This window comes from Galeopterus variegatus, unplaced genomic scaffold, assembly GCF_000696425.1.
Source record: "Galeopterus variegatus unplaced genomic scaffold, G_variegatus-3.0.2 Scaffold1019, whole genome shotgun sequence".
NCBI classification, from domain to species: domain Eukaryota; kingdom Metazoa; phylum Chordata; class Mammalia; order Dermoptera; family Cynocephalidae; genus Galeopterus; species Galeopterus variegatus.
The window spans coordinates 166458-179172 of NW_007727130.1; positions in this window are offsets into that span (position 1 = coordinate 166458).

Genomic DNA, 12715 nt, shown 5'->3' on the forward strand with positions numbered 1-12715 from the left:
TTTTTTTTTTTCCTTTTTGTCTTTTTTACTGACCAGTAACGGGATCGCAACCCCCAGTGTCACGCCCATACCGGGACTGGCAACAGGATCGCAACCCTCGGTGTTGCGCCCGCACCGCGCTCAGCCAGTGAGCGGGAACTGGTCTCCACATGGGATCCAAACCCTCGGCGGGAGCGCCACCATGCTCCCAAGCAGCACACTCTCCAGTGTGCCACCGGGCCGGCCCAGCCAGTTGGCTTTTTAAAAATCTTTTTTGGCAGCTGGCTGGTATGGGGATCTGAACCTACCAGTTAGCTTTAAGTTGAATTATCAAAAGTCTTAAGGACTTTTGATAAACTGAGGGCAGTTTTCTTACAGGGGAGAACCAGTGGTTATTGGCAGATGAGGAAATAGATTAAAAATGGCTGTAGGAGATATTTTATGAGGGGTAATTTACCTGGAAAACCCAGGATCAGAGCCAGCATGCTGAAGCTATATTGCTACATGGTAATTTGTCTGTAAAATAATAGATTGTGAGAAAAATACTCAGTGTTAAGAATGACATGGAATGTTTCGGTAGAAATGAACAACAACAACAAAAAAAAACAAAATGAAAATGTTGATGTAATATATACCTTCAACTCTTGGTTTTCAGAGTTGACTTTTTTTTCTTTCTTTAAGCTTTATTTAAAGGTTATTAGAAGGAAGAGGGCGCAATATAAATATTCACATCTTCTGGGCCGAGCCCGTGGCGCACTCGGGAGAGTGCCATGCTGGGAGCGCAGCAGCGCTCCCGCCGTGGGTTCGGATCCTATATAGGGATGGCCAGTGTGCTCACTGGTTGAGCGCGGTGCGGCCGGTCTCAAAAAGGACAAAAAAAAAAAAATTCACATCTTCTCACCTTTTGGGGAATGGAAGAAAATAAATCTTGAATTTTCCTGCCTATTAATCAGGAATTGTCCTTTGAAAAAAAGGGCTACATAAATATTTTGCAAAAATGTTCAAGACAGTTAGGTGGAAGAAGGAAAAACATCTGAGAGATGAAGAACCAAAGTAGACTAGTAAAGCTGGGAAACTTCCTTGCTGTTTCTGAGCTCCTAACTAAGGCACAGAACAAATGTGGAAGCTACATTTAGGAGTATGGTAAACCCTGAACCATTCTTTTTTTTTTTAATTTTTAATTTTTTGGTGGTTGGCTGGTACCTGGAGCTGAATTCTTGACCTTGGTGTTAGAACACTGCACTATATCAAATGAGCTAACTGGCCAGCCTGCAAGTATGAGTTCTTTTTTTTTTAAAAGATGACCGGTAAGGGGATCTTAACCCTTGGCTTGGTGTTGTCAGCACCACGCTCAGCCGGCGAGCGAACCGGCCATCCCTATATGGGATCCGAACCTGGGGCCTTGGTGTTATCAGCACCGCACTCTCCCGAGTGAGCCACGGGCCGGCCCCTAAGTATGAGTTCTTAAGTTGCCTCTATATTAAAAAATAAATGCAGTGCTGCTCTCTATCAGTTGTTCATTTGTTTTAACACTGCATTCTAACCAGCTGAGCTAACCAGCAAACTCCCCCACCCCCCATTAAGCACTTCAAAGTCTTACACATTTTTCTGGGGAAAAAAAATACAGTTTGGAGGGATCAGTTTTGATTCTCTCTGATGTGAACTTTCTCCAAGTTCCAACATTAAAAAAAAAAAAAAATTACTTCAAAGAATTATTAGCTCATAATCTAAAAAATAGAAATTAATTATTATTATTATTTTGGTGGCTGGCCAGTATGGGGAACCGACCTCTTAGAAATTATTTTTTTAAAGTGAAATTTGAGGGCCGGCCCGGTGGCGCTCCCGTCCGAGGGTTCGGATCCCACGTGCAGACCGGCTCCCGCTCACTGGCTGAGCGAGGCGTGGGAGCAACGCCGAGGCTTGCGATCCCGTTGCCGGTCCCGGTCCGGTACGGGGGCAACACTGAGGGTTGCAATCCGTTGCCGGACACGGAAAAAAGACAAAAGACAAAAAAATTAAAAAAATAAAAAAATAAAGTGAAATTTGATTTGTTTTTAGGATCTTGGCAAAGAATGAATGGGCCTCTTTAAATAAAATAAAGTGAAATTTGATTTGTTTTTAGGATCTTGGCAAAGAATGAATGGGCCTCTTTAATATCAGACAGGACATTTAGTTTCCTTTCTAAGAGTGGACATGGATTTAATTTCCATGTCCACTTAGAAATATGATATTAAGAAATCATATTACTCTTAGTAATATGATATTAAGAAAATACTTCAAGGGAGAAGTTTATCATTAAACAGTTAAATACAAGCATGCATTTTGTATTTTCCTTTACCAACTCAATAGTTCTCATATACCCATGTCTGTTAAAAGTGACAGGAGATTCTGGTTGGGTTACATTTTCTTGTGTTTATCAGATAAATTCACTTATGGATGACTTAAGCAGAAATAAAAAGTCATGTTTTACAATGTGAAGAAACCAAACTGATGGCCCACGTGTTGTTTTCAGCATTTGGGATGAGACCGATTGATGCACTGGCAGCTTCCATTGGTTGTTAGGTGGTTGAAATGGTTCATTGGTATTGTGGGCTGTTCTTCCAACTCCAAGAGAATGACTCATCCACCATTGGATTCCAGTATAGAATATAGCAAGCCTGGAACACTGATCAATTTAATCCCAAATGAAATTAATCCTAAATTAAATTAATTTCTCCTGAAGTGCTCTTGGGTGCATTTGTTTTATGATTTACTAAAGTACTACCTGGATGTATAGTGCCTCCTATAGTGAGTTGATGTAATTGCTGCTTTGGCCATTGTTTGAAATGTACTGTATGTGTTAGAGGAACTGTGAGCAGACTAAAATCACATTATCTGAGTGTTCAAAATATCAGTCTAATAAAATACATGTGTTAAATACTTTTAAAAATCCCACTGTGTTTATTTGGCATCCAGACTATCCAACAGTTATTATGTATGTGATCCTGTGAACACTATAAAAGAGTTAATAGTTGAACATTTATTTTAGTAGCCAGATTCTGGCTTTTTGCAAAATTAATGTGAAGAATCTTTGGAAAAAAAGGATATACTCTTACCGAGCCAGCCTGTGGCTCACTTGGAAGAGTGTGGTGCTGATAACACTAAGGCCACAGGTTCAGATCCCTATATAGTGATGGCCAGTTCACTCACTTGGGAGAGCGTGGTGCTGACCACACCAAGTCAAGGGTTAAGATCCCCTTACTGGTCTTTTTTTTTTTTTTTTAAAATAGAGATCTTTATTATAGTAAAAAAACTTTATAGTATAATTAATGTGAACAATATGTTAGAAAATAGTTAACATAGTATTCAGTTTTTATTGTAAAATTAAACACATGACATGTATCTCTGAGCAGTAAGATTATGAAAGATATTGACTTTATTGTCTTAATGTCTACAACAAGAAAATATTACTTTTAAAATTAGGAGAAAAACATATTTTGAAGGAAAAGAGCTGATATAAAAACTTGACAGTGGTTTAAAAGAAGAATGTGGGAATATTTATTGTTTTTAAAAGGAGAATGGGGAAAGTTTACTTTTGCCATATGGCCAGACTGCAAATTTTCTAAATCTTTACAAATGGAATAATGCTCTACCATAAAAAAGAAAAATTCTGCCATTTGCAGCAACATGGATGAACTTAGAGAAAATTGTGTTAAGTTAAATAAGCCAGCCACAGAAAGAGAAATACCATGTATCTTCACTTGTGAGAGCTAAAAAGAAAGAAAGATAAAACAATCACAATAATTCACTGAACTTTCAAGAGGAGAGAACAGAACTGTGGTTACCAGAGGTGGGAGAGGGGGAGGGGGAGGGGGAATTGGTGAGAAATTGGTAAAGGGCCACAAAACATGATTACATTGTGTAGTGTTGAATATACCAATTATCCTGATTTGAGCATCACATGTTTCACGCAGGTATTGATATTCAGTGCTGTATCCCACAGGTATGTACAATCAATTATGTTTCTTTTTTTCTTTTTTTTTTCCCGTGACCGGTAACGGGATCGCAACCCTCAGTGTCACGCCCACACCACGCTCAACCAGTGAGCGGACCGGTCTCTATATGGGATCCGAACCCTCGACGGGAGCGCCGCACTCTGCTGAGTGCGCCACTGGGCCGGCCCCAATCATGTTTCAATAAAAAAATTTTTAGATGGTATATCAGAGGGAAAGGGTTATGATGTTTTCTAGAATGGTTTGCCTGTAGTTTCAAGAATCTTGTGATATATTTCACTGCAGCATCTCTATATATTAAAAATTAGAAACAGTTGTTTGACAGTGATACTACAGAACTCAGTATTATGCATTTAACACAAGCAATTTTCAGCATCCTGTCATTGATTGAATAAGATGTCATAGTTCACACTTTATCAGCACTTGTAGAGTGTATCCCCTGAAGGTAGCTTGGTAAACATTGGCAGCAGAGATCTGTTCTGTTTTGTTCAAACTCAATACCTAGCACTTGCTATATGTTTAGCCATAAGGAGCAATCATGAATGTTTATTGAATGGGAACATTAACACATTGAATTATGCTTTCATTATTTTAATTTTATATTACCGGGGCAACAGGCATTAGATATTTTAAATAATTAAGCCGAATGTAATACGTAACGTTGTAAAGGAATGACATCTCATTTCTTTTGGTGTTTGCTTAGACGATGATTGGTTATGGCTTTGTAAAGTACAAGTTAGTAAAACTATGGCTCAGAATCTTGTTCTGAAACTTATTTAAAGAAAACCAAATCCTAAAAGACCAGTGCTGTTTGAGTAAATCTAACGTTGCTTCTTTAGGAGACGGAGAAGGGAAAATGAGTATTGAGGGTCTCCTACATGCTGCGTTCTTTTGCACATATCTTATTCTTCACAACCACAAGGCGAAAGCTTTCTAATTCTCATTTCTACAGATGAGAAGATGGAGCCTTGGAGCACCTAATAATGACAAGATCTAGAATCCAGTCCAGACCTGTTTGACTACCATATCTCTTTTATTAGCAAAAGTAAAGCCAATTCACTACTAACATAATCTATTAAGTGTCCATCTGCAGAAGATTCTCTTATGCACACGAACAAGAATTTTAAAGACATGATCCAGAAACTATAAGTGAATGGATGAATGAAAATATATAGAGACGGTAACTGAGCATGTCACATAAATTAGTGGAGAGAAATAAATTATATCCAAACCAAATGATTATAACTGGCGAGCATGTGTGGATGAGTGGACAGAATTACCACTTTAAGCAGTACAGGGTTTAGGGATGGTCATGTAGGGAAGTCTAATAAGGCAGTCTGCCAATGCTAAGTTTTGAGAAGCTACTGTACATTTCTGTAAAAGACAGCAGGGAGGGTCTAACAGGGCTAGAGGCAGATGGTGGCTGGTTATCTCCCTAGAGGGACTTTGTCAGGAGACAGAGAAGTGAGGAAAGTGAGTTATACAGAAAGATTGTAGTGTTCGTCTGAGTAGGTGAAGTGAATGTGTTTGTGGAGGCAAGAGAGATCTAACCGATGAAGTTGCTGGGCCTTTGTGTACACGCCAAGGATAGGTTCTTTCAAGGACCAGGAGACATGCGTCATATCTTAGGAGGCAGGTAGCCAGAGGCAAGACTAGTTACATATTTTTTGTGGAGCCCAGTGCAAAGTGAAAATGCAGGGCCCATATTTAAAAATGATTAAGAATTTCAAGACAGCAAGTACAGAGCATTAAACCAAGCACGGGGCACTTCTACGTGCTGGGCCCTGTGCAGCTACGTAGGTTTCACACCCACAAGGCTGGTCCTAAGCAAAGGGAAAACACTCTGTGGGAGCAAATCCTACAAGTGGATGCAGAGCATGCATAGAAAAGAAGGGAGCATAATGTAAACAAGCCAAGAATAATGCTATACAACACACAAGTGTTCAGAGGCTGGGAGAACACAAGGGGCCTCAATAGAAAGAATACAAGAAAACTTTTCATGGTAAGAGCGAAGAGAACTAACCTTTAATAGAGGTGTCCCAGGAATTATCTTAAGCACCTTTACTTACATTATCTCATTTATTCTTTTCCAAAATATTGCAAGGTGGCTGTAAGGTATTGCCACTGGTTGGGTTGCCTGGGAAGCAGACTCAGACAGAGATTAGTGTGCAGGAAGCGTATTAGGGAAAGTTCCTTGGAACAACACACAGGACAGGGAAGGGAAATAAACAGGAATGAGGAGAGGGAGAAGTTGGCCTGTGATGTAGTCACGACAGAGACACACCTCCCTCCACAGGGAGCTCTAGAATTGGCGTGTCCCTTAGAGTGCACAGGGGAACAGGCCTTTATTACCTGCACATTGCCCAGTTATTGAATGCAGACTGTCCTTGGAAAGAGGACACCATTGTGACCAAGAAGGCTCTCTTCTGCCGTGGGACATACCTGGAGAGGAGGCAGATGAGAGGTGTTCCCTGGCAGTGCTCCTAGAGGAAGAGTTCCTTCAGTCCTGAAGGTAAGTTCTAGGCAGCACAACACAGCATCCACTAAGTTTTCACTCTACTTTGCAGATAAAGACTGAAGATTTGTCTAAGGTCTCACACCGGTTTCTGTGGAGCTCAAACCCTCCTTCCCAAGAACTGCCCCTTAGCCATAGCTCTTGCTTAAACGTGCAGCTTGAGTGGCTGTGTATGTACCAACTGACACATATCACTGTTTGGACAACATAATCCTGAATAGAGTCAATCCTTGGCTAGTCAACAACCAATCAGATTCTCTCTTAAAAACTTATGCGGAGAGACAGCTGGGCTCTCTAGTTGTATAATGGGAGGAGGTAGGATTGAGAGATCGTGTCAAACTGGCCTGGTCATTTCTAGAAAACGTGTACACTATTAAATGTGCAGAGGAAAGCAAAGATGAGATAAGACACTTCCCAGAGAGAAACAGAGAGATGGAGGAAAGAGCTTGAGCCTCAGTCCAGCAGCGTCAGTTCTCAGCCCATGGCTAGTCTGAGATGATTTCTGCAGAGACTGAAACTCCTGCTGGTAATTAAAAAAGCAGTTGCTTTACTGGAGGGCTCTGGCAAGGTATTCAAACCCAGCCCTATTTCATCCCCAAGTAAGTTGTTTTCCACTGCAGAAGTCAGATGAGGTTAATAAGTACTTATATGTTCATAAATAAATGGAAAAAAAACCCAGAAGAAACCTGAGCACACTGCAGCTGTTCACTGGAAACGAGGAGGAAAAGAGGAGGAATAGAATAAATGGGAATGTGTCAGGGCGAGGAGATGACATAGCAAGAGCAAGACAGAAGTTAACCAAACTCTTAGACATAGACGTTTCCTACGACACTTATGACTCCCACTCCCCATTTCTCATGCACTTCTCAGTTCCCTGCATTCTGGCATCTCATTCACCACACCAATGAAATACCCATTTCAAAGGATCACAATGACCTCTCATGTCTAAATACAGTGGTTATTCTTAGTTTTAACTCATTTGATTTCCCTGCAGCATTCAACACTCTTGGCCATTCCTCCCTCACTGAAAGTCTCTTTGCTCAGCTTTACTGTCATCATTTTTGTGGTTTTCCCTCTAAAATACAGCAGCTGCTTCTCAGTCTCCTCCTCTCTGATTGTTGCTGTTGCCCACGTCTACCATCAACCCCTTTTCACAGTGTGTGCTCTTCTTGTGGGTGGCAACATAGTCTCATGACTGCACCTGTCACCTGTATACTGATGACTTTCAACTCTACACCCAGCCGAGATTTCTCTCCTGAGTTCCAAACTCAGATATCCAGCCAGATCTGGACTGTAAACGTCCACCCTAAGGGCCTGTAGGTACCTCAACTTCAACATATCCAAATGGAATTTCCACCCAAACATATTCCATCTAATTCACCTGTCTTCATGAGTGGCAATGCTTCCCACTTAGACCTCCAAGGCAAAACCCGGGGAACCAACCTTTCCTCCTTCATGTCTCTAATTTATCTCCTCCGCTCTATCCTCACTATGACCCTGGAGTTTTCCAACTGATTTCCCTGTTTTTGTGGTTGCCTGTTGTCCATTTTCCACACCCTGATGAAAGCACACTTATGCTGACGTTCTTTCAATTGCACATTCTAGATAAAATGACAACTCTTTAGCATTGCACAAAAGACCCTTCCTTCATGCTCTATCCGCTGCTCCAGCGTAGTTTCTTCCACTTTCAACCTCTCTTCTTAAGCTCGATCTGTCTGTGCACATTTTCCTTTCCCCCTTTGACACGTCTCTCCACTTCTTTCACTGGCGAACTTCAGAACTCATATGTCATTTCCTCTGAGATATTTGTTCTGAGACTCCCAGTCTAAAGTTAAGTTTTCTTTCTATTTGTTCCAACCGCTTCCTATGCTTACTTCTACTCGAACACTTAGTACCCTACATTATAATCCTTTGTTTCCTTCCCTTCCTTCACATTAGACTGTAAATTCCTCAAGGGTGGAAACTAGGTCTTTTTTCTATATAATTCCAACAGTCAGCATAGGCTCTGGCACATAGCAGGCATTCAAAAACAATCTTGAAAGAATGACTGACATACTTGAAATAGAGAAGAGTTATCTTGTTCTTGAGCCTTTAAAAAAAAAATTTCAGAGTACACCCTTCAAAAAAATAAATCACGGAAACAGTTAAAATCACTATGTACTAAGAAAAATAAAGCCCTCAGGTTTCTTCAATTACAACCAAATCAAGTAGGTGGGCCAGCATCATTGTTTTAAGATCTTGATCAGTTGGCCGTAGGAAGTTGTGGGGGCACAACTGAGAAAGTATGACAATGATGCTTGAAGTGAAAAACAGTGATGATGTTGTCAGAAGATACACATCTCAGAGTCTCCTCAGGTCCTGCCGAGAAGGTCTTTACACTCTTGTGTTTCCCTGACACCAAGACTGCTCTTAAGGATTAAAGAAATACGACCAAAATGTCTAACCCAAAGCCTGAACCCAAGCTCATTAGAGAGAATCCCTGTCCCAAAGTTCCTATTTAAAAAATCAGAGAATAGTAGAATTGGGTTTTCTTTCTTTCTTTCTTTTTTGATAACTGGCCAGTACAGAGATCTGAACCCTTGACCTAGAATTGGGTTTTCTATTCTAAACCCTTGTTTTTAAGATTACACAGTTTGTTAGATGTCAAATCGGTTAAAGTCTCCCAGGCTATCGCCTACAGATCACCGTGTCAATGTAGGGGCAGAAAGGAGTTGATACTTTTCCTCATCCATCATAAGGGTCAGGACCGACACTCCTATGACAAAAGACAGGTTAACAAGAGAAAAGCACAACAAGTTTATTTAACCAAAGTTTTATGCAAAACAGGAGCCTTCAGAATGAAGACCCAAAGATACAGGGAAAACTCTGTCTTCATGCTTAGGTTTGATGAAAGATGAACCGCTGTATAAAAATGTGATTGGACAAAACAATATGATGTAATTGTAATAGACCAAGTGGGAAAACCCAGCAAGGCCTCTCTGTGCAGTATTCCTTCCTCCAAGGTATGGGGTAGGACCCCTTCTGGAATTGAGGGTCTTATAGATCTACTATCAGACAAGGTAAGTCAGAGAATTTCTTTATGACCAGCTCCTAGACAGAAGGGCAGGGGAAGGTTAGAATAATCATTCTAGTTTGTCTGGCTGGCTTTGGGAAGAGTGAGGGGTGAGAGACAGGAGTGCAGGAGAAAGTCAGAGAGAAACTTTGCTTCTGAGGACAATTCTGAGGCCTTTACTTTGGGATATCATTCTTTGAGGATAGGGGCCAGGTGTGTCTTACTCTGTCATATCTACATAGTACCTATCACAGTCCTACACACAGTGTGCACTCAAGTTGTTGAATGAACGAAGGAATGAGTGAATGTGCTCTACTATCGTCTTTGATGTAGATGAGAGGAAAGAGCCTGTCAGTTCTTCAAAGAGGAAATCTTTAGTATTTCTTGGGGAATAAAATATTTACTTCAAAAATAAAGTCTATTAAAACAAAGGCAGAAAAAAGTGTTTTGGATATCAGAAAGATCTATGTTAAGTTGCTGAGTCAGTTGACACTACATCTAAGAATGATGGAAACTTACTGCTGAAATGTTGACATGTCTGCATAGGAGGCTGCAGAACAACATGCCTAAGAGTGTGAAGGCTGGGCTGGCCTTGATCCTGTCTCCCTCTGCCGCCCCTGTCCTCACCCCAAATAACTAGCAAGTAATTTAACCAATGTTGCTACTCAGTTTCATCATTTGAAAATGGGGACGATAATAACACCACATAGGGTTGTTGTGAGACATAAATAAGTTAATATACAACCTCCATGGAAATACATACCTTTTTCTGCCACCAGATCCTGTCTCTGTAAGTATCAGTTTTGCTTTTTTGGCAAGTGTTTTTCTCTATGATTTTTTCCCACCCTGTTTATGTGCCCTTTTTTTCCTCTACCTTTCCACAGTCTTCCTATTTTTAGTCTCTCTTTTCTTAATTGACTGAATTTCTTCTTAATATTCTCATGCCTCTCCCACACTGATTTAAAACATATTGACAGCTATGAACTTTAGTAAATTTACAGAGTAAGAAACTTAATAGTAACTATTAAAGCCCTATTTTCTTTTCTTTTTTTTCAGCTCCATTTCCAAGCTCTGCAATGTTCATGCTTACTTTTTGTGAGTTTCAAAATCAGTGAATATGTTCATACTATTCTAATTCTGATTTTCTTCATTTAATGTAACTTTATATATATGCCATGTATTCATATACCAGTTTATGTCATATTCTCCTCCTGCATAGCACATTGTTTCTAATTTCTATGTTCATACTATTCTAATTCTGATTTTCTTCATTTAATGTAACTTTATATATATGTCATGTATTCATATACCAGTTTATGTCATATTCTCCTCCTGCATAGCACATTGTTTCTAATTTTCACTATTTTTAAATCACTCCTTACTTTGTGCCACTTTCCCTTGGCTTCTCTGCCACAAAAGATATAAGCAAACATACAAACACATCATTATGTACATAGTATATGCATAAGCAAACATACAAACGCATCATTATGTACATAGTACGTGCACTTAGCTGCATTTGTTGTCTAGATCTTCATTCTCTTGAGGGGGGAAAACCAGATGGTGCTGCCTTCCTGAAAGTCTTTATTCTCTATCTAGGTGATCTAGTATAAGCAAACATACAAACACATCATTATGTACATAGTATATGCACTTAGCTGCATTTGTTGTCTAGATCTTCATTCTCTTGAGGGGGGGAAAACCAGATGGTGCTGCCTTCCTGAAAGTCTTTATTCTCTATCTAGGTGATCTAGACACCAGTCATTAATTTTTATTGTACCTAGATTTCTCAGACTCCAAACACTTATTAACAGCTGCACACATATACTAGGCAATAAAGACAGGTGGGATTGGTCTGTGCAATAAACATACTTGCTTTGATTTGAGCTTCCCTGTCCTAGAGCTGCTTGTGCTGCCAGTTTACCACATTACAGGTCTGAACAGTCAACAAGGAAAATCTGTCACGTTACTAATATTCTGTTCTGCTGTTTGGCTCTTAAAATTTGGAAGAAGCCATTTAAACAGATCCAGCATTTCAAAGTTCTGCCACAAGTGTGATTTTATTTTAAGTAATGTTTATAGGCTTAGTTATATTATTGTTTGATTTATAATGCTGATTATAAAGCCTTGGTTAAATAATTACTATACTACTGGACTACAAAAGCATAAGATCTGGCCGAGAACAGCACTATACTACTGGACTACAAAAGCATAAGATCTGGCCCTTAACTCTGAGAAGTTTATGATGTCATGCACCACATGAGAAACCAAAACTACAAGTGCTGAGGATCTTGTAAATAATAATTACAAGTCTTGATAATAAAGATATAGAACATACAATTTTTGACTCTTAGTAAACAACTGCTAAGCCTTGGGGTTTATTCTAAGCCTTGAAGTAAATTTGGAACAATTTTTCCATACCCTGGATTTATAGAAATAGATGACACCAATTTGTATGAATTCATTCTAGAGAATTCTGAAGATTCGGTCATAGATTGACACTTGCCTTGCTACAATTCTTCACCTTTGGCATAATGCTTCCCTTATGAGAAATAAGGGAACTTCATTGGCCCTCTGCTTCTGTAAAGAAATAGCTGGCCACTTCACAGAGGTTCCTAGGGATGGTTGGTTTATTCCTAGTTGTTTGAAAAATAGATGTTCCGGGGTAGGATAATATGCAGTCATTGTTGGGTAGTGTGCCTAAGTCAATGTGACCTCTATCTGATTGACCTTTGAGCCAGAAGTCTTCAAACCTTGTTCCACAGAACCCAGAAGTTCTTCAAAGATTTTATTCTAACTTTTGGCTTGTACAATTGGTGGTTATATTTGATTTACAGTCTTTGATCTTTAAAAATGTGCAAGTAATACATGAATATGTTCTTCAGAAGATTTGTGAATTGATTTACACATTTTATCAAGCACTGATGGGCATACCAGGCACAATTCTAGGAGCTAAAACTATGTCTATAAACAAAGCAAATAAAAATCCTTGTGCTCATGTAGCTTATGTTCTAGTGGAAGGAGAAAAACATAATAAATAACAAAATTATATAATATGTTAGAAGGTGATTAATGCTATCAATAAAAACAAGATGAGGTGGATCAGGAATGCTAGTAGTGGGAGCTGCAATTTTATTTCTTTTCTTTTTTTTTTTTTTTAAAGATGACCGGTAAGGG